Source organism: Ascaphus truei, chromosome 3 (genome assembly GCF_040206685.1).
Source record: "Ascaphus truei isolate aAscTru1 chromosome 3, aAscTru1.hap1, whole genome shotgun sequence".
Classification (NCBI taxonomy): Eukaryota; Metazoa; Chordata; class Amphibia; order Anura; family Ascaphidae; genus Ascaphus; species Ascaphus truei.
Window position 1 is genome coordinate 214,936,549 of NC_134485.1, and position 22,467 is coordinate 214,959,015.

Here is a 22,467-nt window from a genome sequence, read left to right on the forward strand (position 1 = left end):
CTAATCAGCACCCCAAAAGTCTGTCCTATCTTCCCCATACCACCGGAGGAAAGCTCAGCATCCTGTGAACCAGCTGGTACCTAGCACTACACACCCTGTAACAGACAGATCTCCCACAGGGTGGGGGAAAACCCGTTACAAATGCTATGATGAATATTAACAATAAAAACACCTACAGTAGCACAAAAAGCAACATGAATAGCTAACATAGTTGAAAGGGTTATAAACATTATAACCATATACAGTATATAGCAGAATAATTGCTGAACATCTGCAGAGCTGATTGATGAAAGGGTTGGCTTATGTTGTTCTTAATTAAGGTAATTTAATATATAAAGTCATACATTTGAATTATGAATTAGGATTCAATAAGAGGAGTATCTGATGTCAACAAGGTATGTGAATTCGTATATTCCACTTGAGGACCTCTTTGGAAAAGATCTGATCAATGTTATGCGATAACGTTTTGATTTTGTTTATTTTTATCTTTTTGTTTGAAGAAACTGTTTGCATTTTTATACTGTATGTTTAATTCAATTATTTTTTTTCTGTAAATCGAAGCACTGTATATTTTGTATATTAGAGCTGAACTTTAATAAGTAATACTTTGTGCTCTGATTGAACTGTTACCCGCTTTGTAGAGAGTACTTTTTCTGACACATTTTGCTGTTATAAATTTTTGTGTGTTAAGTGCATCATTTTTCTTTAGTAAATAATTACCGAAGACTCTGGCAAATATAGTTCTTGCATTATCTTTTCGGCTGGAAATGGGTTAATGAGAGTAAAGGTAAATACCTTATGATCTCATTTTAAGTACCTTGCAAAGGTGAATAGCGTGAGGCAGCTAGTTATAGTTAGCTGTGTGTATTAACCCTGGTTGCATATACAGTATGTCACTTACTCACAAGTGTGCCGTTCGTGACACATGGTATTTTGGGACAGATTGAGGGACTATTATTCATTTGAGGGTCATTGCAAGGTGAAGAATGGATGAGCCACGTGTATCAATCCTTGTCTCATTTACAGGTCATGTGTTCAAAGGTGTGCCGTGCCTGACAGACCCCTGTAGAGTCAATAACACGTTAGATCAGGCATGTCAAACATGCGGCCCGCGGGCCGCATGCAGCCCGCAATGGATATTTTTGCGGCCCGCTCACAACCAGCACGGCGGTCCTGTGTGTCGGCGAACGCATGGGCAGTGGTTAAAAGTTTTGGCCGCGGGAGTAGCGAGCGCGGGTGTGGGGGAAGAGAGTAGCATGGGCGGAAGTAAAATCTGGCCTGCAGGGGCTGGAGGCGTACGGTGGCCGGGTGCAGTCAATCTGCACTCGTGCCGTGTGTGGGAGGACACGGGGGCGGAGTCAAAACCCCGGCGGAGACATTCTCCTTGAAGCCTGGTAAACGTGTGTGTGTGTGTGTGTGTGTGTGTGTGTGTGTGTGTGTGTGTGTGTGTGTGTATGTGTGAGTGAGCGTCTCAGTGTGTGTGTGTATCTCAGTGTTTGTGTTTGTGTGTGTGTGTGTGTTCAGCTCTCAGGCTTACATGAATGATGAGCTTTCCTCTCCAGCACTGCAGCATGGAAATCACTATCATGCCCCCTCCGGGAGGAGGGCACAAGGTATATACCTATCCCATACTGTAGGTCTCAGACCTGGAAGTCACAAGCCTCCTGCATAATGTATTGTACAAGGAGGAGAACAGCAGCAGCACTGGGTTTCTCCCCTAGATCCAAATCACTGGGATCGCAGGGACACAAGAGATCCCCTGAATGCAGTGATCCCTGCAGAGGGCGTGTGTGTTGGCGAGCACGTGGGCGGCGGTAGCAAGCGTGTGACCGGGAGTTGCAAGCGCGGTGGCGGGCGGATGTGGCAAGCACAGCTGAAGGAAGAGATGGCCTGCTGGGGCTGTACGGTGGCCGGGCGCAGTCATCCTGCACTCGTGCCATGTGTGGGATGTGGAGAGCACAGCAGGGGCGGAGCCAACTCCCCGGCGGAGAAAGCTTCAAAGACGTCTGTGGGACTGCCTCCTGCCTGGAAACCTGGGAATAAGGTAAGGACAAGATGCTGATGGGGCATGGGGGCCAGCCTGGGGTCACCCACCCGACCCCTGTCACCCCCTGCCCCTGTCACCCCGTGCCCGCCACCCCCTGCCTCTGTCACCCTCTGTCACCCCCTGCCCCTGTCATCCCCTGCCCCTGTCACCCCCTGCCCCTGTCACCCCCTGTCACCCCCTGCCCCTGTCACCCCCTGCCACCCCCTGTCCATATCACCCCGTCACCCCCTGCCCCTTTCACCCCCTGCCAACCCCTGCCACCCTGTGTCACCCCCTGCCACCACCTGCCTCTGTCACCCCCTGCCTCTGTCACCCCATGCCTCTGTCACCCCCTGCCCCTGTCACCCCTGCCTCTTTCACCCCCAGTCACCCCCTGCCCCTTTCACCCCCTGCCTCTGTCACCCCCTGCCACACCCTGTCCATATCACCCCCTGTCACCCCCTGCCCCTGTCACCCCCTGCCACCCCCTGTCCATATCACCCCCTGTCACCCCCTGCCCCTTTCACCCCTGCCACCCCCTGCCAACCCCTGCCACCCCGTGTCACCCCCTGCCTCTGTCACCCTCTGTCACCCCCTGCCTCTGTCACCCCCTGCCCCTGTCACCCCCTGCCTCTGTCACCCCCTGCCACCCCCTGTCCATATCACCCCCTGTCACCCCCCTGCCCCTGTCACCCCCTGCCTCTGTCACCCCCTGTCACTCCCTGCCCCTGTCATCCCCTGCCCCTGTCACCCCCTGTCACCCCCCTGCCCCTGTCACCCCCTGCCACCCCCTGTCCATATCACTCTCTGTCACCTCCTGCCTCTGTCACCCCCTGCCCCTGTCACCCCCTGCCTCTGTCACCCCCTGCCCCTGTCACCCCCTGCCTCTGTCACCCCCAGTCACCCCCTGGCCCTTTCACCCCCTGCCTCCGTCACCCCCTGCCAACCCCTGTCCATATCACCCCCTGTCACCCCTGCCCCTGTCACCCCCTGCCTCTGTCACCCCCTGTCACCCCCTGCCCGCCACCCCCTGCCTCTGTCACCCTCTGTCACCCCCTGCCTCTGTCACCCCCTGCCCCTGTCACCCCCTGCCTCTGTCACCCCCAGTCACCCCCTGCCCCTTTCACCCCCTGCCTCTGTCACCCCCTGCCACCTCCTGTCCATATCACCCCCTGCCACCCCCTGCCCCTGTCACCCACTGCCTCTGTCACCCCCTGTCACCCCTGCCCGCCACCCCCTGCCTCTGTCACCCTCTGTCACCCCCTGCCCCTGTCATCCCCTGCCCCTGTCACCCCCTGCCCCTTTCACCCCATGTCACCCCCTGCCACCCCCTGCCTCATTCACCCCCTGCCTCTGTCACCCCCTGCCCCTGTCACCCCCTGCCTCTGTCACCCCCAGTCACCACCTGCCCCTTTCACCCCCTGTCACCCCCTGCACCTGTCACCCCCTGCCTCTGTCACCCCCTGTCAACCCCTGCCCCTGTCACCCCCTGCCCCTGTCAACCCGTCACCCCCTGCCTCTGTCACCCCCTGTCACCCCCTGCCCCTGTCACCCCCTTCCCCTGTCAACCCCTGTCACACCCTGCCCCTGTCACCCCCTGCCTCTGTCCCCCACAGTCACCCCCTGCCCCTTTCACCCCCTGCATCTGTCACCCCCTGCATCTGTCACCCCCTGCCTCTGTCACCCCCTGCCACCCCCTGTCCATATCACCCCCTGTCACCCCCTGCCCCTGTCACCCCCTGCCTCTGTCACCCCCTGCCTCTGTCCCCCACAGTCACCCCCTGCCCCTTTCACTCCCTGCATCTGTCACCCCCTGCATCTGTCACTCCCTGCCTCTGTCACCCCCTGCCTCTGTCACCCCCTGCCACCCCCTGTCCATATCACCCCCTGTCACCCCCCTGCCCCTGTCACCCCCTGCCTCTGTCACCCCCTGTCAACCCCTGCCACCCCCCTGCCCCTGTCAACCCCTGCCCCTGTCACCCCCTGCCCCTGTGTGTGTGTGGGGGGGAGAGAGTGTGTGTGTGTGTGTGTGTGTGTGTGTGTGTGTGTGTATCAGTGGCTGTGTGTGTATGTCTGTGCAGGCCAGCAGTGACTGTGTGGGTGTCTGTGTGTGGTCAGTGTCTTTGTTGGTCTGTCTGTGTGTGTCTGTAGGTCAGTGGCAGTGTGCGTCTGTGCAGGTCAGAGAGAGAATGGGGGGGGAGAGAATGGAGGGGGGAGAGAATGGAGGGGGGGGAGAGGGAGATGGGTGGGGAGAGAGAAGAGGGGACTGCGAGAATGGGGGTGGGGAGGGAGAGAAAATGGGGGGAGAAAATGGGGGGCAAGTAGAGAGAGAATGAGGGACAAGGCCAACCAACAGGGGGTCTGCCGGGGTTGACGTCCCGGGCCCGGTGAGTCAGTCAACCACCCTCTCTCCCCCTCTCTCTCTCTCTCACTCTCCCTGTCTCTCTCACTCTCCGTTTCTCTCCCTCTCTCCGTTTCTCTCCCTCTCTCTGTTTCTCTCCCTCTCTCTCACTCTCCCTGTCTCTCTCACTCTCTCTGTCTCTCTCACTCTCTCTGTCTCTCTCACTCTCCCTGTCTCTCTCACTCTCTGTTTCTCTCCCTCTCTCCGTTTCTCTCCCTCTCTCTGTTTCTCTCTCACTCTCCCTGTCTCTCTCACTCTCTCTGTCTCTCTCACTCTCTCTGTCTCTCTCACTCTGTCTCTCTCACTCTGTCTCTCTCACTCTGTCTCTCTCACTCTGTCTCTCTCACTCTGTCTCTCTCACTCTGTCTCTCTCTCTCACTCTGTCTCTCTCACTCTATCTCTCTCACTCTGTCTCTCTCACTCTGTCTCTCTCACTCTGTCTCTCTCACTCTGTCTCTCTCACTCTGTCTCTCTCTGTCTCTCTCACTCTCTCTGTCTCTCACTCTCTCTGTCTGTCTCACTCTCTCTGTCTCTCTCACTCTCTCTGTCTCTCTCACTCTCTCTGTCTCTCTCACTCTCTCTGTCTCTCTCACTCTCTCTGTCTCTCTCACTCTCTCTGTCTCTCTCACTCTCTCTGTCTCTCTCACTCTCCCACTCTCTCTCACTCTCCCACTCTCTCTCACTCTCCCACTCTCTCTCACTCTCCCACTCTCTCTCACTCTCCCACTCTCTCTCACTCTCCCACTCTCTCTCACTCTCCCACCCTCTCTCACTCTCCCACCCTCTCTCACTCTCCCACCCTCTCTCACTCTCCCACCCTCTCTCACTCTCCCACCCTCTCTCACTCTGCCTCCCTCTCTCACTCTGCCTCCCTCTCTCACTCTGCCTCCCTCTCTCACTCTGTCTCCCTCTCTCACTCTGCCTCCCTCTCTCACTCTGCCTCCCTCTCTCACTCTGCCTCCCTCTCTCACTCTGCCTCCCTCTCTCACTCTGCCTCCCTCTCTGTCTGAATCCCTCTCTGTCTGCCTCCCTCTCTGTCTGCCTCCCTCTCTGTCTGCCTCCCTCCCTCTCTGCCTCCCTCCCTCTCTGCCTCCCTCCCTCTCTGCCTGCCTCCCTCTCTGCCTGCCTCCCTCTCTGCCTGCCTCCCTCTCTGCCTGCCTCCCTCTCTGCCTGCCTCCCTCTCTGTCTGCCTCCCTCTCTGTCTGCCTCCCTCTCTGTCTGTCTCCCTCTCTGTCACCCTCTCTCTGGCACCCTCTCTCTGTCACCCTCTCTCTGTCACCCTCTCTCTGTCACCCTCTCTCTCTCTCTCTCTCTGTGTCACCCTCTCTCTGTCTGTCACCCTCACCCACTCTCTTCGTTTTTATCTTAACTGCCCTATACCTACTGCACCGACACACTTTATTCGAGCAAATACCCGGTATGTACCTGGCAGATACCTGGAATGCGCCGCTCCTCACCTCTGAGAAGCCCCGTTGCATTTGCCTTCCCAGCCTGGGTTCATGCCTGGCTGATGGGCGGCTGATCTGTTAAATGATAATGATTAGGATTTAATAGGCTGCAATGCTTCGCGTGTCTACCAGATGGCATAAATTCATGAATTGTAATGCAGTATATATATATGTACTGTGCAGTATTGCAGCCAGCGGGAATAAAATGCTTCAATCCCTGCTTGGAAAATAACTCAATGCACTCGGGCAGAAAACAGTCACAAACCTCAATACACCCGGGTATACCCGAATTCGTGGGACTAGCCGAGCTCGAATAAAGTGTGTCGCCAGTGTACACCGAAATAACCTATTCTGCTTTCTTCCAGATCTGACTCTCAAGTTTCACACGGGGGACATTAGAAGACAGGTAAGGAACACCTCCCCTCCAGTATACTACCTTGAGAGACTGCGGATCAGGTAAGATCCCAGGTAGGATTGGTGCTTTGGAAATTGTTAAAAGGGGGCATCCTGACACTGGTTAATGTGTTCAGAATCATTCACATCTGGCTTTTTTTTTTTGAGGTCATCCGACACACACACACACACACACACACACACACACACACACACACACACACACACACACACACACACACACACACACACACACACTGTACTTTTCGAAATAAACCTACGTTTCTATGAAAATTTAAGTTTTGTTTTTTTTGCGGCCCACCTAGACTTAAACCTTGTTTATTTTGCCCTTGTTAGCATTTGAGTTTGACATGCTTGCGTTAGATTAACTTCAATAACATTCACATTTTCTGTCACATAATAGTATTGATATGTTTCATATTTCCTCTACTTTTTCCTTGTTCCAGAATAGCCATTTAAAATGTGACTTTTGCTCTATATCCTGTAATTCTTGTTTGCATTTCTCTGTTACTTTCTCTCTGCTTAATGATGTACAAGGTAATTTTCAGAGGGTCATGCAGATGAACTTTTATGCTAATGTTTAATTTAAAAATGATTGTACTCACCAACTTGTTGTTTTATTGTGCAATCAATCATTTGTTGTACTTTTAGAATTTTAGGAAGCAAACAGTGTAGTCCTAAAGAAGTTAAAAAAGAGTATTGTTGGCAAAGGTCAAGTTGCCACAATGATTCTTGTCACTAAGTTAAGGCAGTGCCCTGTATAACAGGAATGTCTAGCATATAACACAAATATAATGCTGTAAACCCTCATATTTTACCTTCTCTCTGTGTTATCTGAACCAGAGATTTTCCCAGTATTAAACTATGGCTGTCTTAGACCTGTAGACTTCTGGCTCCAGACACTTTTGAAATTTTCAGTGAAGGGCTTTGGCCACTGAAGCAATCAATAATAATAATGACCTCATATTACAGTGCAAGGTGGAACGTTTATAGAGATTGAATTGCAAATAAAGTTGCACTCGATTGTTGTCAGGATTTGTGGCTTAGGTGTATGATGATATTATTTCTGTCAACCAGTTTAGTCCATGATTAAATATGAATCAGAAAAGGGGAAGGGAAACACAAAATGGATGTGCACCCTAAAAGAATTCACTTATATGCACACCAAACTAATGTAAAAATTAACTTTTAATAAATACCTTAAAACATATATTACCAAAGTAATGTGTAATGTGGATTAAAAATATATTAAATCAGAAATATCTGGCATCCATGTCTTTGATTATTGAGTCGTGCTGTCCCAGATGTCCACTTAGTATTAGTGGGATACAAAAGACAGGGGATGCTAGGAGTCAGGGTGTTACCCCCTCTGGAGCAACACATTAGTTTGGTGTGCATATAAGTGAATTCTTTTAGGGTGCACATCCATTTTGGGTTTCCCTTCCCCTTTTCTGATTCACTTTTCAGTTCACAGTTTGCACCCATCTTTTTGATTACCTCACTTACATATTTGACTACATTATTCAATTGGTATGGTCCTGTGATCACTCCCCATCCCTCTGTTGTTTCTATACATGATTAAATATGCACACATTTGCTGCAGGGTGTGTGTTGCAGGGTACATACAACCACACGTGGGGTTTCTGGATAAGGCTTATTTATTGAGCCTTAAAAATACAGCACACAAAAACAAAACAGCTTCTTTTCAGCATACAAAAACCCAGACAGTTCATCAAACATGCATTTTGAAGACAGACCTTATAGCAGTAAACTACTTCAGCGTTTCAGTCCTATCTCTTCACCAGCCAGCCTGCATGTGTGTACAGCCTGGGGGTTTTAAAACACCTTGATGAGGCAGCTGGGATCAGACTAATCAAATCAGCTGAAAGCTAACCTCCTCACTGCTGCACTACAGATAAGTCTGCCAGGCATAGGGCTGGTGACGTTTATTCACCCTGTCACATTCCTCCCCTGTTAGTGTGTGGCTGGGGCCATGCACGGCTGAAGCCTGACCGTCCACCCCTTCTCTAGAGAAGAAATCAGCATTCACATTTTCTTTTCCAGGTCTGTGCTGAATCTCAAACGAGAAGGGTTGGAGGGCCATATACAACCTGGTCAACCTAGCATTAGAGTCTTTCATAGTATTTAACCACTTCAATGGAGCATGGTCTGTTACTAACACGAAATGGACTCCCACCAGGTAATGCCTCAAGGCCTCAATTGCCCACTTTACTGTGAGGCACTCCTTCTCAATCACTGAGTAGTTTTTTTCCCTTGGGAACAATTTCCTACTCAGAAAAAGTATCGGATGTTCCACACCCTCAAACTGTTGTGAGAGCACTGTCCCTAGCCCTATGTCTGAGGCATCAGTTTGCACGATAAAAGGCTTATCGAAGTCTGGGCTTCTAAGGACTGGATCCTCTGATAGACACCTTTTTACCGGCTCAACGGCTCTTTGGCACTCCCTTGACCATACCACTTGTGTAGAGGCACACTTTTTTGTGAGGTCTCTTAGTGGGGCTGAAACTTCCAAGTAGTTGGGGATGAACCGCCAATAGTACCCTGCTAAACCCAGCAGAGAGCGTACCTGCGTCTTTGTTTGGGGGTCAGAACTTCTTTCAGGGCAGCTACCTTGTCGGCTAGTGGCCTTACATTTTCCACCTCCCACTGCATACCCCAAGTATTTGATTTCCACCTTACCTAAGGCACATATCTTAGTGTTGCCTCTCTTAGAGATTTGAGGACCGCTTTCAGCCTATTTAGATGGGCCCGCCAGTGTCTACGATAAATAACAATGTCGTCTAGGTAGTCTGCGGCCCTAGATAAGCCCTATGAGGTCTCAGCACTTTATCCACGAGTCTCTGAATTGTGGCTGGGGCTCCATGCAGTCCAAATGGCATTGTCACAAACTGGTAAAACCCATGGGAGTGGCAAAGGCTGTTTTGCACTTGGACTTTTGCTCCAAAGGTATTTGCCTTTTGTTAAGTCCAGCGTGGATATATATTCCGCGTTACCAAGGGCGTCAATTAACTCGTCCACCCTTGGCATCGGATATGCGTCAAACTTGGATACCGCATTGACCTTTCGGAGGTCCACACAAAATTTTACCTTCCCATCAGGTTTAAGGACCATAATTAGTGGACTACACCATTCACTGCATGATTCCTCAATCACGCCTAAGTGTAACATTTCTTGTACCTCCTTCTCTACCAGGGCCTTATGGCTTTCAGGCACCTTGAAAAGGACGAGAACGTACTTTCACCCCAGGTGCTGTCTCTATCACATGTGAAACTAAATTAGTTTGCCCTGGTAAATCAGAGAAAACATAATTGAATTGTCTAATTATTTTTTACAAGTCCCCTTTTTGTTCAGTAGACAATTGTCTACCCATTGGGATATATTCGTCCCCAATGATGTTCCCCCGTGGGGGCTGAGGACCCAGGTCCGTTTCCTCCTCTACCGGGTGGATGAATAGAGACCGCTGCACCTTCCAGGGTTTCAGCAAGTTCACATGGTAAATTTGTTTACCCTTCCTGGAGCCTGGTTGAGCGATCTCGTAATCTACATCACCCGTGCGGTGGAGTACTTCAAATGGGCCCTGCCATTTGGCTATTAGTTTGCACTCACAACTGGGTAACAATAACATCACCTGGTCTCCTGGATGAAACACTGTCATACGAGCATTTTGATTGTAATGTCTCTCCTGACTGTCCTGGGCTGACCTAAGATTCTCCTTAGCAAACTGTCCGACCACATCTAGGCGCTTCCTAAGATCTAATACATATTGCAGGATATTCTTAGAAGGGGACCACTGTTCCTCCCAGGACTCCATTAGGAGGTCTAGGATACCCAGGGGTTGGCGGCCATACAGTAATTCAAATGGAGAGAATCCCGTAGAAGCCTGGAGAACTTCCCGCATGGCAAACAGCAGAAAAGGGAGAAGTTCATCCCAGGCTCTCTTCTCTGAATCTACAAATTTTCTCAGCATACCTTTTAGCGTTCAATGAAATCTTTCCACCAAACCATCAGTCTGTGGATAGTAGACCGATGTCCGAACAAACTTAACCTCTAGTAGTTTTAAGACATCCTGCATCAGTTTTGCCATAAAATTTGTACCTTGGTCTGTCAACATAACCTGGGGAAGTCCAACCCGTGAGAACAGCTCCAACAACTTGTTGGCTACCTGCTTCCCCATTGCTGTCCTCAGGGGGAAGGCCTCAGGATATCTTGTTGCATAGTCAACTATTACGAGAATGAACCTGTGTCCTATCGCAGAAGGTTCTATAGGTCCTACCAAGTCTACTCCAATCCTCTGAAAGGGAACTGACACCAAGGGTAGGGGCTGGTTTTTGTCCCTTCGGACAAGTTAGCTGGCATTCAGGACATGCCGCACATAACTTAGCAATATCACTATGCATCCCTGGCCAATAGAATCAGGACGAAATACGGTCCAAGGTTTTATCCCTACCAAGATGACCACCCCAAGGGACAGTATGGGCTAGGGTGAATACAGACTTAACAAACGCCTTGGGAACCAATATTTGTCTGGTGACCTCCCCTGTTTGTTTCTGCCTATTCACCCTATACAGGATATCATTTGACAATTCAAAATGGGGGAATACTATCACCCCCTGTGCATTCAATATCCGTTCATCAATTTTTACCACTTTATCATATTGTCTGGCAAGGACTGGGTCTTCCCTTTGCCTCTGGCGAAAATCAGGGAGGTATTGCTCTGGTAAATCCCCAGGACCTATATCTCCCTCTTTCTGGCCATTCGCAGCCATCACTTGTGACTCCTGGCTATTAGTATGGCCTCCTTGAGTCCCAGATTTCTGCAACCAGTCCTGTTTGTCATAGCGTCTTTGCCTCCGAGACTTTGGAACCCGGTGTCTACTGAGGAACAGGTCTGCCGAGAAGGGGAACAGTTTACCAGGTTTCTACTGAGCCAGAGAATGAGGCTCCTCCTTAGAGGAACGGGGGCAGGGAACCAAGGAGCAACTCCTACTTTGATCCTGGCCTCCTGACCTTTTACCTGTTGCAGGATTTTGGCCGTCGGATACCATTTTACATCGCCGTATATGCACTCTATACTCCATGGGGAGTCAAAGGAAAGCACGTCAGGCGGTAACAGTTCCCGGAAGACCAGCGTTTTTCCAGAGCTTGAATCTACAAGGGCCTGGGCGGTTTTACCCCCAATCTGGACTGGAAGTAACCAGGGTTTGCAACTTCCTCTTGGGAAGGCCAAGGCGACTGTCCTGCTGAAGGAACAATCCATCTCAGGACAGTTCAAGGTGGCCTTGTTCTTTGTAGGCGGTACATGGAGAGGGTTTCCTCGAAGGAGGGTGCCGCGGATAGCGCTCCACTGGACTGGATACTGGAGATACTGGAGACCAGGCATCTGTTCGGTCCTGTGGGCGATGTCCTCGGAAGTTCCTCTCATTTGGTGATGAGCTGACATCAGGAAGGGGATGAGAGTCTCGGCAGTGCCCGGCGTTTTGACCACTTCCTTGTTGGAAGGACTACTCCTTTCTTGGCACTTGGCAGTTGCTTATGGAGTGGCCGTAGTTTCCCCGTTGTTTCAATCTCCCTCTTTGAGTGTCCGCAAGTGCCGGTGAAGCTGGATCCGTCAGGTCCAGGGCACTCGCCTGATCCTCGGCCCCAAGGAAGTTCTCAACGAGTCGGACCGCCAAAGCGAGGGTTCCAGCTGCATGGCGTTTTACTCAAGAGCGTGCGGAAGGGGGTATTATCTGCAGGAATTGTTCAACAACAACTTGCTCAAGAATTGCCTCCTTAGTGCGCTCCTCGGGTTGTATCCAGTGAGTACACAAGTCCAATTACTGCTGAGAGAGGACCCGGGGTCTCATCCTAGCGGTGTACTTCAGGTTCCGGAATTGGTGCCGGTAGGTCTCTGGGGTCAGACCTAAGCGATCCAGTATGGCGGCTTTTACTTGTTGGTAGTCCATTGCCTGATCTGCTGGGAGGCCCTGATATGAGGCCTGGGCTTCTCCTATGAGGAGCGGGGCCAAAGCGGTTGCCCAGCGATCTGCAGACCAGCCCTGTGCTTCGGCAACCCTTTCAAACGTCAGTAAAAAAGCCTCTGGATCCTCGTTCTGAGCCATTTTCCTCAGGAGGACCGGGGGTTTGTTCGCAAGATCTAGACCCCTGGAATTGGGTCAGCAGCCTGGCCATCCGCTCATCCTGTGCTGCCTGATGCTGGGTTAGGCTGCGGTCCCAGACACTGCCACAGCGCACGGCTCAGCGTGCGCTGTGCTATCAAGCCCCGCCCCCCCCAGTCCGGCCGGTCACAGTCCCTACCTTGTCTCGCACCTTTCCCCAACGGTGCGCGACAGGTTTTCAGGGAGGCAGGGGAATTTGAAATTAACATCTGCGACGGAGGCGTGGCCACGCCCCCACCGGCGGTTCAGCCAATAAGGGCGAACCAGTCGCGGGATGTCATAGCCATGCCTCCTCCCATCGCCAAACCTTACCTCTCCCCTCAGACCGCAGATCGCGGTGAAGCGCTGTGCACGCACCGCCCCCCGCGCGCGTGCCACAGTGAAGACTGGGGACTCGGCCTTAGGAGCTGGGTTTGCTGCTGCAATAGTTTTCATCTCTCTCTGCCTGTATTTGGGCCTGCTCCTGCATTAACAGTCCCTGCTGTCTGGTCTGCTCTCACAGAAACTCTTTTAAAAATTCTTCGATTTTTTTTTTTTATCATTTTTTTTTTTTGCGTGGCCCTTTAACTGCAGGGGCCTCTCAACATCCCAGCACTTCTGAAACCATATGTTGCAGGGTACATGCAACCACACGCGGGGTTTCTGGATAAGGCTTGTTTATTGAGCCTTAAAAATACAGCACACAAGAACAAAACAGCTTCTTTTCAGCACACAAAAACAAAAGCTTCTTTTCAGCATACAAAACCCCAGACAGTTCATCAAACATGCATTTTGAAAACAGACCTTATAGCAGTAAACTACTTCAGTGTTTCAGTCCTATCTCTTGACCAGCCAGCCTGCATGTGTGTACAGCCTGGGGGTTTTAAAACACCTTGATGAGGCAGCTGGGATCAGACTAATCAACTCAGCTGAAAGTTAACCTCCTCACTGCTGCACTACAGATAAGTCTGCCAGGCATAGGGCTGGTGATGTTTACTCACCCTGTCATAGTTGACTCAAAATGGCCTTTGGACAGCAGGCTTTCTAAAGGTCCTGCTGGCTGCATTACAGGTACAACTGGATTAAGGGAGTATGAACTAGCCTTGTGTCCTTGTTGGCTCTGCACTTTATAGTTTGACCTCTGGATCTGCATTGTGAAGATAAGTGACAAAAAGTGAAAATGATCAGGAGTATAACTACATGCAGCCCACAATTTGTTTAATGCATGGTAAACAATGTATTCACACCTATTTAAGCAAATCAGTGTAGTTTGGTAGTGAACTGTGAACTAGTCCACCAATCCGGTGCTCCAGAAACTTGTTATGTAGAATGCTGTAATGCTGCAGTTCCTTCTAGTGTATGTTTAGTTGTGGTGTGTAACAGGGGACTTATCCCTGTTCACAAATGTGCCTCTAATCCAGCAGTGTGGTGGTTAACTGCTGGTAGGCAATTAACTAACACCACCTGGCTGATTGCAGGTGGTAGAAAAAGCCTGCCTTTGAGACAGGAAGAGAGACTCCTTAGCTCACGTGTGAGCTGAACAAGGAAACAGAGCAGAGGTTCTTGAGTCTCCCAGGAGAGACTGACCAAGAGAACACAGATCTCTGGAGCTGACAAATAAGACTTCTAAACCTGGATGCTGATAATCCGGAGAAAAGGCAGCAACCCAGCAAACAGATAAGACTTTATTTTCCATTGACTGTTGTAGTATATATATATATGTGAGACTTGGGCTGATGAATAGCCTGGGTTGCCACCCAGTTAAAAGGGGCTGGAATAGAAGGATACATATATGCCAAAGTGGAGCAAGTTTTATTGGGCTCACTATTTCTCTGATGTTGATTTTTGCTGTGTTTAAAGCAACAGGCACAATAAAGCCTTGTTTTAATTTCACCTTAAAACAGTCTCCATTATGTACCTCTGCACATGTCCTCCTACATATGGTATCAGAAGTTTGGGATGAGAGGTGGCCTTTGAAGTTTAAAGTGCCCGGAGATTTCCTGTGAAATGTGTTTGCTTTTTGACTACAAACAGCCTAAACAAAAATATCTCATGAAGCAGAGACCAGAGTTAAAGTGACACACCCAGGCAGGAAATCACTGCACTGAAACTCACAAAACCACAGATGGACTCTTTTCCCCAATCCCAAGAGGAGGGAGAGAGAGACTGCTGAAACAGGTAAATCTTATTTGCCTATCACTATTTCTCTGATGTTGATTTTTGCTGTGTTTAAAGCGACAGGCACAATAAAGCCTTGTTTTAATTTCACCTTAAAACAGTCTCCATTATGTACCTCTGCACATGTCCTCCTACATGGTGCCTATCCGATTCGAGTGCAATATCACTACGACATCTCTATAACCCACGGAGGGGGAGAGGGAATGAAATTCACATAGGTACAGGAGCAATGTGTGCCCTTAAAGTAATAAAAAATCCCAGACAACTGGCTTAGCGGTTAAGCACCAAAAACGTTGTCTAAACACTCATGATTTTGAAGCAGTCCCGGTTTATGATAGGCACCCGCTGCTTCAGCGCCGCGAACTCCAGAGCGGATGATCACGCCAGACTTTGAAGTATCGTGCAGCTCTAGCAAAGCAGAAGCATGAATACGAATGCAGCAGGTACTGCAAACCGGCGTGCTCCCAGGCAGAGCAAACAGCAGACAAGAGTTCCACAGAAGAAAAACCAGTGCACTGCCGACAGAGGCAAAGCTGGCCTACGTGGCCATTTAAAAACGGTTTTATTGGTTAAAAATCATAACGGTAGAATCCTGGCAGATCCTCTAACGCATTTCACACACAGGGCGCTTTGTCAAATCGTAAATGGTCACGTAGTCCAGCTTTGCCTCCTTCGGCTGTGCACCGTTTTTTCCTCTGTGGCACTCTTGTCTATTTAAGCAAATCGACGCTACTGCACTGTTAATTGTATCTTAATCCTCTTCTCATCATATTTAATACAGTGTTAAGTCAGGGATCAATATTCATGGGATTGTGGAAATCACCTCCTACCTCTCCTTGTTTAATAGCACTTTATCCCATTTTGAATGTCCTGTTCCTGTAGGGGTTACCATGTTTTATAGTATTCTTACACAGGCTGAGGAACTGGCCTCTAGATTTGCCCTTGGTCCCTCGGGTATGAACACTGACTGGGAATTGTACCGTTTTCTCTAAATGTCACTTTTTGTGAACTTTAATTTTTATATTTTCTCATTCATTATATAATTTTATTTTCTATTTTTTCATTTATATTGACATTTTTTGTCCAATTATTGATCATAATCATAGTTTAAGTAAATATTACTTTGTACACCCCCAGTTTACAGTGTCTGAAAATTCTTTTCTAGTGATACCCATTTCTAAATGACTTGGTTCATAAAGAACAAGGGTGTGCAAAGTTTTTTTGCTGCGCCGCCCCTGTGTTCTGGCCCCAGCGCTCAAGCCCCCCCCCCCTCTCCAGCGACCTGGCATCAAAAACCGCAGAGGGTCACGTGACATCACATCACATGACCCCGCAGCGTCATGTGACATGTGTCATGACCAGAAGCCGACCGAATCCCGTTAAGTTGAGGTTGCAGAGGCCTCGCATGGTCCCCGGCATTTAATTTAAATGCCTCAGGGAAGAGCACGGGGCCTCTTAAACTGATGTGCCCACCCAGAAAAATTTGCGCCCCAGTTTGCGCACAGCTGTAACATAGAACACACAAAAAATTCTGGTTGGCCCTGTGAATATGCTCCCAATTAATCTTACACACTATGGCCTGAATTCATCAAAAGTGGAGATATTATCAAATTCTAAAAACATTTTTTAGGCTGCGTTAATATCGAAAGAATAAGTAGACATTCATCAATATTTCCACGATCCTAAATAAGGTGCGAAGTGGAATTGAAAGTTTACTTACTTTGTCTATAAAGTTGCAAGAATGGTAAAATGGAGACAAAGTCGCAGACCTCTCTGCAAAGTTTAAATGTCCCGGTCACATAACGTGGGAGATTTAAACAATACAGGGAGATACCGGCACTTTATACCGGTGCCTGTAACTTGAGAAACATTGGGTCCCCGGGCTGAAATTAGTGCGGTTCAGCTACGGAGACCCCCTGCTTCAATACTATGTCATTAAAATAAAATAAAAGCAGCTTCATTACTTTAGTGGCTAGCCGCTAAGGTAATGAAGGGGTAATCAGAGCACCTGGTTTGTTGGTTGTAGAGGGGTGGGTTAAGTGGGTAATTGCCCCATGGTGGGTGATTAGGCCTACTGGGAAGGTTGCAGGAAGTGTTAACCCCTTCATTACCTTAGCGGCTAACCCCTCTCGCTACCGACCCGGTAGGCCTAAAAACCCACCAAGGCCCAAGGCCAAAGGTACCACCTTTACCCACCCCCTCTACCCCAACAAAATTCTAAATATAATACAACAACCAATACGTCCAATACACCCATTGATTGCCAGTGTGCTAACCTATGCCCTCAATGGGAGCAAATATAACCTCAATGGCAATGAATGGCACCCTACTACCCACCCCTTCTACTCCCAACAACCACCCCAATACATACAGTACAGAAATGGGCAAAATCCCTATTATCTAGATGTGTATAATAATAGCGCATTTGCTCATTGTACTGCTACTCATGTACTGCTTGTAAATATAAAATGACTGAAAAACTGAATTTTAAAAGTAAAACAACAGGCGAGGCTTTTAAGGTAGAACATTTTATTAATTGTAAATCAGATTTTACCATATATCTATTACAATGCTCGTGTGGATTGCAGTACATAGGGCGCACCTCAAGACCATTGAACATTAGAATTTTAGAACATATACGGAATATAAAAAAGGGGATTTTAACACACAATTTATCAAAGCATTTTTTAAATTATCATAATTCAGACCCAAAATCATTAAGGTATATGGCTATAGAACAGGTATCCAGACATTGGAGGGGGGGCAATAGAATAAATAGTTTAGCCAAAAGAGAGACCTATTGGATTCACAAAATGCAAACTCTCGCCCCCCTAGGACTTAATATAGATATTGATATTGGTGCCTTTTTATCTTAGATTTCTAGTACTGTTTTCTTTCTGCTTTTTAACCTTTTAACTTTATACTGCACATTTGTGTTTTTATTGCACAGTCAGTTCTTATGTTGGCTATTATACCATTATATTATAATACCATTATCTATTATTAATTTCTGTAATCTTAGATTTAATTATGAACCATTATTTTACTAGTAATTAACGTTTTTTATCTCCTCTCTTCCTCCAGTCCACAATTTCTTCTCCTTTGAATTTCTTCTCCTTTGAATTAATTAATTATTTATATTAATTATTAATTATTTATATGTTAGCCAATATTGCATTATATTATATTATATGTTGTATAGAGATACATTGATTTTAACTTAATAATTATGTTTAATAAAGATGAATGTTTTGTATATGTCTGTCTGTGAACAGCACTGGGTTTTTTGCAGCTCGCGCTATGTGTGAGCGCTGAGGGGGTTAAAACTGTGATATTCCGTAATTGATGGCCCTATAAATACCCTAGAGACATCCCCCATCTAATTAGAACTCCTGACGAAGCATCTGGCGAAACGCGTAGAGTTTACAGTGAGGGAACAAGCTCTGAAGGACTGGCAGAACTCGATCTAAGGTCTCTTCCATTGGGAACTTCCGCCCTCAGCCGTGACGCGATAGCGGAAGTGACGCGACGGCTGTGACACACGCGGAAGAGAATCCTGGATACTGTGAAGCTGCCTACACCTGCACCACCATACAACGAGCTGCGGTTCTCTCCTCCACCTGATTTTTACATGGCGAATGTGAGTGTAATATACTCGTGTTATTTGTTTGAATAATACAATATTGGAATAGTATGCACTATTGTGGCTTTTCTTCTTATCCATACATATCCATGCCTTGAGGGATTTCCCTGCTACCATTCAAAGGGCTCCAGTCAGAGAGAGAAGGATCTCTGACATGTGATATTTTCTGCGATCTATGTGAGTTCTATACTATAGATTACACCTATCTGCACAGTGTTTACCATCTGCACTATATATGTTATTTCCTTTTGCATATTTTGCTACACCTGCCTGCGCTCCTCCTCATCTCCAAGAAACAATCTACTGGGAAGGTTGCAGGAAGTGTTAACCCCTTCATTACCTTAGCGGCTAACCCCTCTCGCTACCGACCCAGTAGGCCTAAAAACCCACCAAGGCCCAAGGCCAAAGGTACCACCTTTACCCACCCCCTCTACCCCAACAAAATTCTAAATATAATACAACAACCAATACGTCCAATACACCCATTGATTGCCAGTGTGCTAACCTATGCCCTCAATGGGAGCAAATATAACCTCAATGGCAATGAATGGCACCCTACTACCCACCCCTTCTACTCCCAACAACCACCCCAATACATACAGTACAGAAATGGGCAAAATCCCTATTATCTAGATGTGTATAATAATAGCGCATTTGCTCATTAAAAATAAAACCGTATCCAGCCAGCATACTGTATAGTAAATTAAAGTTGTACTTACCCCCTGCAAGAATGAAGGCTGCCCTCATCCACATCTCCATTCTCCATGTCTTCCATGGGCAGCAACATTAACATTTAAAAACTACAGTAACTACTGGCCACACAAGAGGCATGCTGGCTGGGTAATGTTTTATTTTAATGCGCTATTATCCAAATCTGGATAATAGGATTTTGGCCTATTTTGCCCATTATACAAGTGTTAATAGCGTTTCTAAAAATATCAAAATTTGATGAACACAATTTGTTTACTTAAATGTGCAATATTATCCCTGTTTTACTTGTAAATTAATAATGTTTCCTGAAACCTACTCTCTATTTTTTTAGAATCTATATTTTTTACGCACCCAAAATAAGGGGGCATGTTGTTGGAAATACAACATTCTTGTATCAAGCCATAAAAATAACACACATATTTTGGAGATAAATTTGCATTATTAGGTCATCGAAACTTGATGAATCCAGGCCTATGTGTGTTTTCAAATTAATACATTGATTACATTGTTCCGAGGTGGTCAGCCTTGTTTAATTAATACAGCTAAACCCCGTTATAGCGCGGTCCTCGGGGGCCACCAGATCCGACCGCGCTAGAACCGGGGTCGCGCTAATTTTTAAAAAAAATGGCTACCGCGCGCCTGATCGGGAGGGAGTGAGGAGGGAAGGAAGGAAGGAAGAGGTGGCCGGAAGCCCTACACGTCCCCTAGCAACGGCAAGTACAGCCGCAACCTGCTCCTTACCTCCCACCATCGGCATCCATTTCCTCCCCCCAGGCCCCCACACCTACCGGCCCTCCGTGGCATAGCCCACGCGGCCCTCCTAGTCCCAGCCTGCTCCTCACTCACCCCCCCTCCTCCCGACACCCCCCCTCCTCCATACACCCCCCCTCCTCCTGATGCCAGCTCCGCTCCGATCTCAGCAGCCGACACCAAAGGTAGGGAGAGGGAGTGGGAGGTGTGATGTAGTGTGCTGTGAGTGTGTTGTGAGTGCTGTGAGAGTGTGCTGTGAGTGCTGTGTGCTGTGAGAGCTGTGTGCTGTGAGAGTGTGCTGTGAGTGCTGTGTGCTGTGAGAGTAGACTGTGAGTGCTGTGAGTGCTGTGTGCTGTGAGAACTGAGTGCTGTGAGTGTGTGCTGTGAGTGCTGTGTGCTGTGCTGTGTGCTGTGAGTGCTCTGTGAGCTGTGTGCTGTGAGAGTGTGCTGTGAGAGTGTGCAGTGAGAGTGTGTGCTGTGAGCAGTGTGCTGGGAGTGTGTGCAGTGAGAGTGTGTGCAGTGAGAGTGTGCTGTGAGTGCTGTGTGCTGTGAGAGTGTGCAGTGAGAGTGTGTGCAGTGAGAGTGTGTGCAGTGAGAGTGTGTGCAGTGAGAGTGTGTGCAGTGAGAGTGTGTGCAGTGGTGCAGTGAGTGTGTGTGCAGTGTGTGTGTGCAGTTTGTGTGTGCAGTGAGTGTGTGTGCAGTGAGTGCTGGGAGTGTGTGCAGTGTGCAGTGTGCAGTGTGCAGTGTGAAGTGGGCAGTGTGCAGTGAGAGTGTGTGCAGTGAGAGTGTGCAGAGTGTGCAGAGTGTGCAGAGTGTGCAGAGTGTGCAGAGTGTGCAGAGTGTGCAGCGTGTGCAGTGTGCAGTGTGCAGTGTGAAGTGGGCAGTGTGTGCAGAGTGTGCAGAGTGTGCAGAGTGTGCAGAGTGTGCAGAGTGTGCAGAGTGTGCAGAGTGTGCAGAGTGTGCAGAGTGTGCAGAGTGTGCAGAGTGTGCAGAGTGTGCAGTGTGCAAATTTAAAAAAAAAATGAAACAAAAAAAAAACGGGAGCCACGTGAAAACCGCGTTATAACCGATTTCGCATTATAACGGGTCGCGCTATAACGGGTTTCACCTGTACATATACATATGCTTGTGTCACAAACATTTATCTACAGTTTTTTCATTAATAGAATATGCTCTGTCTTTTGATGCTTATATACCTTCTGACTGTATATTCTCACTGTTCATTCTTATTTTATGTATTATTCTTTTACACGGAGAGAATTTTTATTCTTTAAGTTGATTCTGTGCTACAAATTATATATACTTATAGCTGTGTCAAAGCTTAGAAATAAGATCAATAAGACAAGGGTTCAAAACGTAACACATGAGTTTATCTGTACCAAGGCACAATTTGGGAGACAAGAATTCAGAAAGAACTCAAGCCTCTGAAAACATATTGCTTAGTATCAAATTTTTATACATTTCAAATTGAGTAATACACCCCTTAAAGGGGGCTGGCTTATAGATAAATGATGATATGATGACATACAAGAATACATTTTGTTGATGCCTAAATATGCTTTACATTGCTATATTCTTATCGATAATTTACCATAATGTGGGCCTCCTAACCATGTGACATAAGGGAGTTACTCTGTCCAGCCCTGTATGTGTACTGTAGATAACAACTACACTATGGTCAGCAGGAATATCTTTAAGACATGAGAAATTGCTTACGAATGCTATTTCTAATTATTACATGACTCGTAGAAATTACACATGGGTGGGTTAGATCCAGAAGCGATACTCTGCAGAATCAAACATTCACAGTTCATTCATTCATTCATTCACGAATGAGACAAATATACATTCATATAGCAAACACTCAGAAAATGGTGGTTTAGGCCAAAATGGAGGTGATGATAGCCACTCACATTATCTCAATCTTCACAGCTGTTTATTATAAAGTTAAAAAACTATCATATGTGGTTTAAGAGCTACAGATGCAGCGGCCGTTTTTCAAACACTTCACGCGTTGTATACCTCGGAATACCCATGTCATGGCCAGTTATTTCTTCCAACCGTACCGCCTTAAGACGCGAGTGCAGGCGAGTGCAGAAAATGGCATTCTATTGTTCTGGTTTTTAAACACCTGAAATTGACACAGTAGCACAGTAGCACAGACCTGTACACATTACAATTCATTCATTTCATTGCATTTAATTGCACACAATCCATGAAATTCAAACAAAGCAACCGCGATAAACACGTTTGCCTGAGGTGATTGGCCGCGTTAATGCCGTCTGGAGTACAGCAGCGCACAAAATGGCTCTATGATTTGTTCGAATAACGGCTGCTGCATCTGTATTAACATATTTTTATAAGTATCTAATTTTTAGATTCTTCTGATGTGGGTCTTATATGACAACACTTGCTCCTGGTTTGGAGATATTGCCTCACTGCTTATTCATGCTGATTCGTGTTAGTCCCAGGGAGATACTAATGCAATGAAGTACTATGTTTTTAATCTATCAATTTTCATTGTGTTCACTCCAGTTCATGAATGAGTCTATTTCATTTTTCAATATAACCGTATCCTTTAAAACTGAATATTTTTCACATCGAGGGGATAATAGTTACATCAAATGTTATTCGAATGTATGTCTCTGATTGTGACATTATCATGCACTAGATGGATTTTTAAATATTGTTTGTATATTTGTATGTTTTTTTTGCCATGTTTTTTCCTTTTGGTTCAT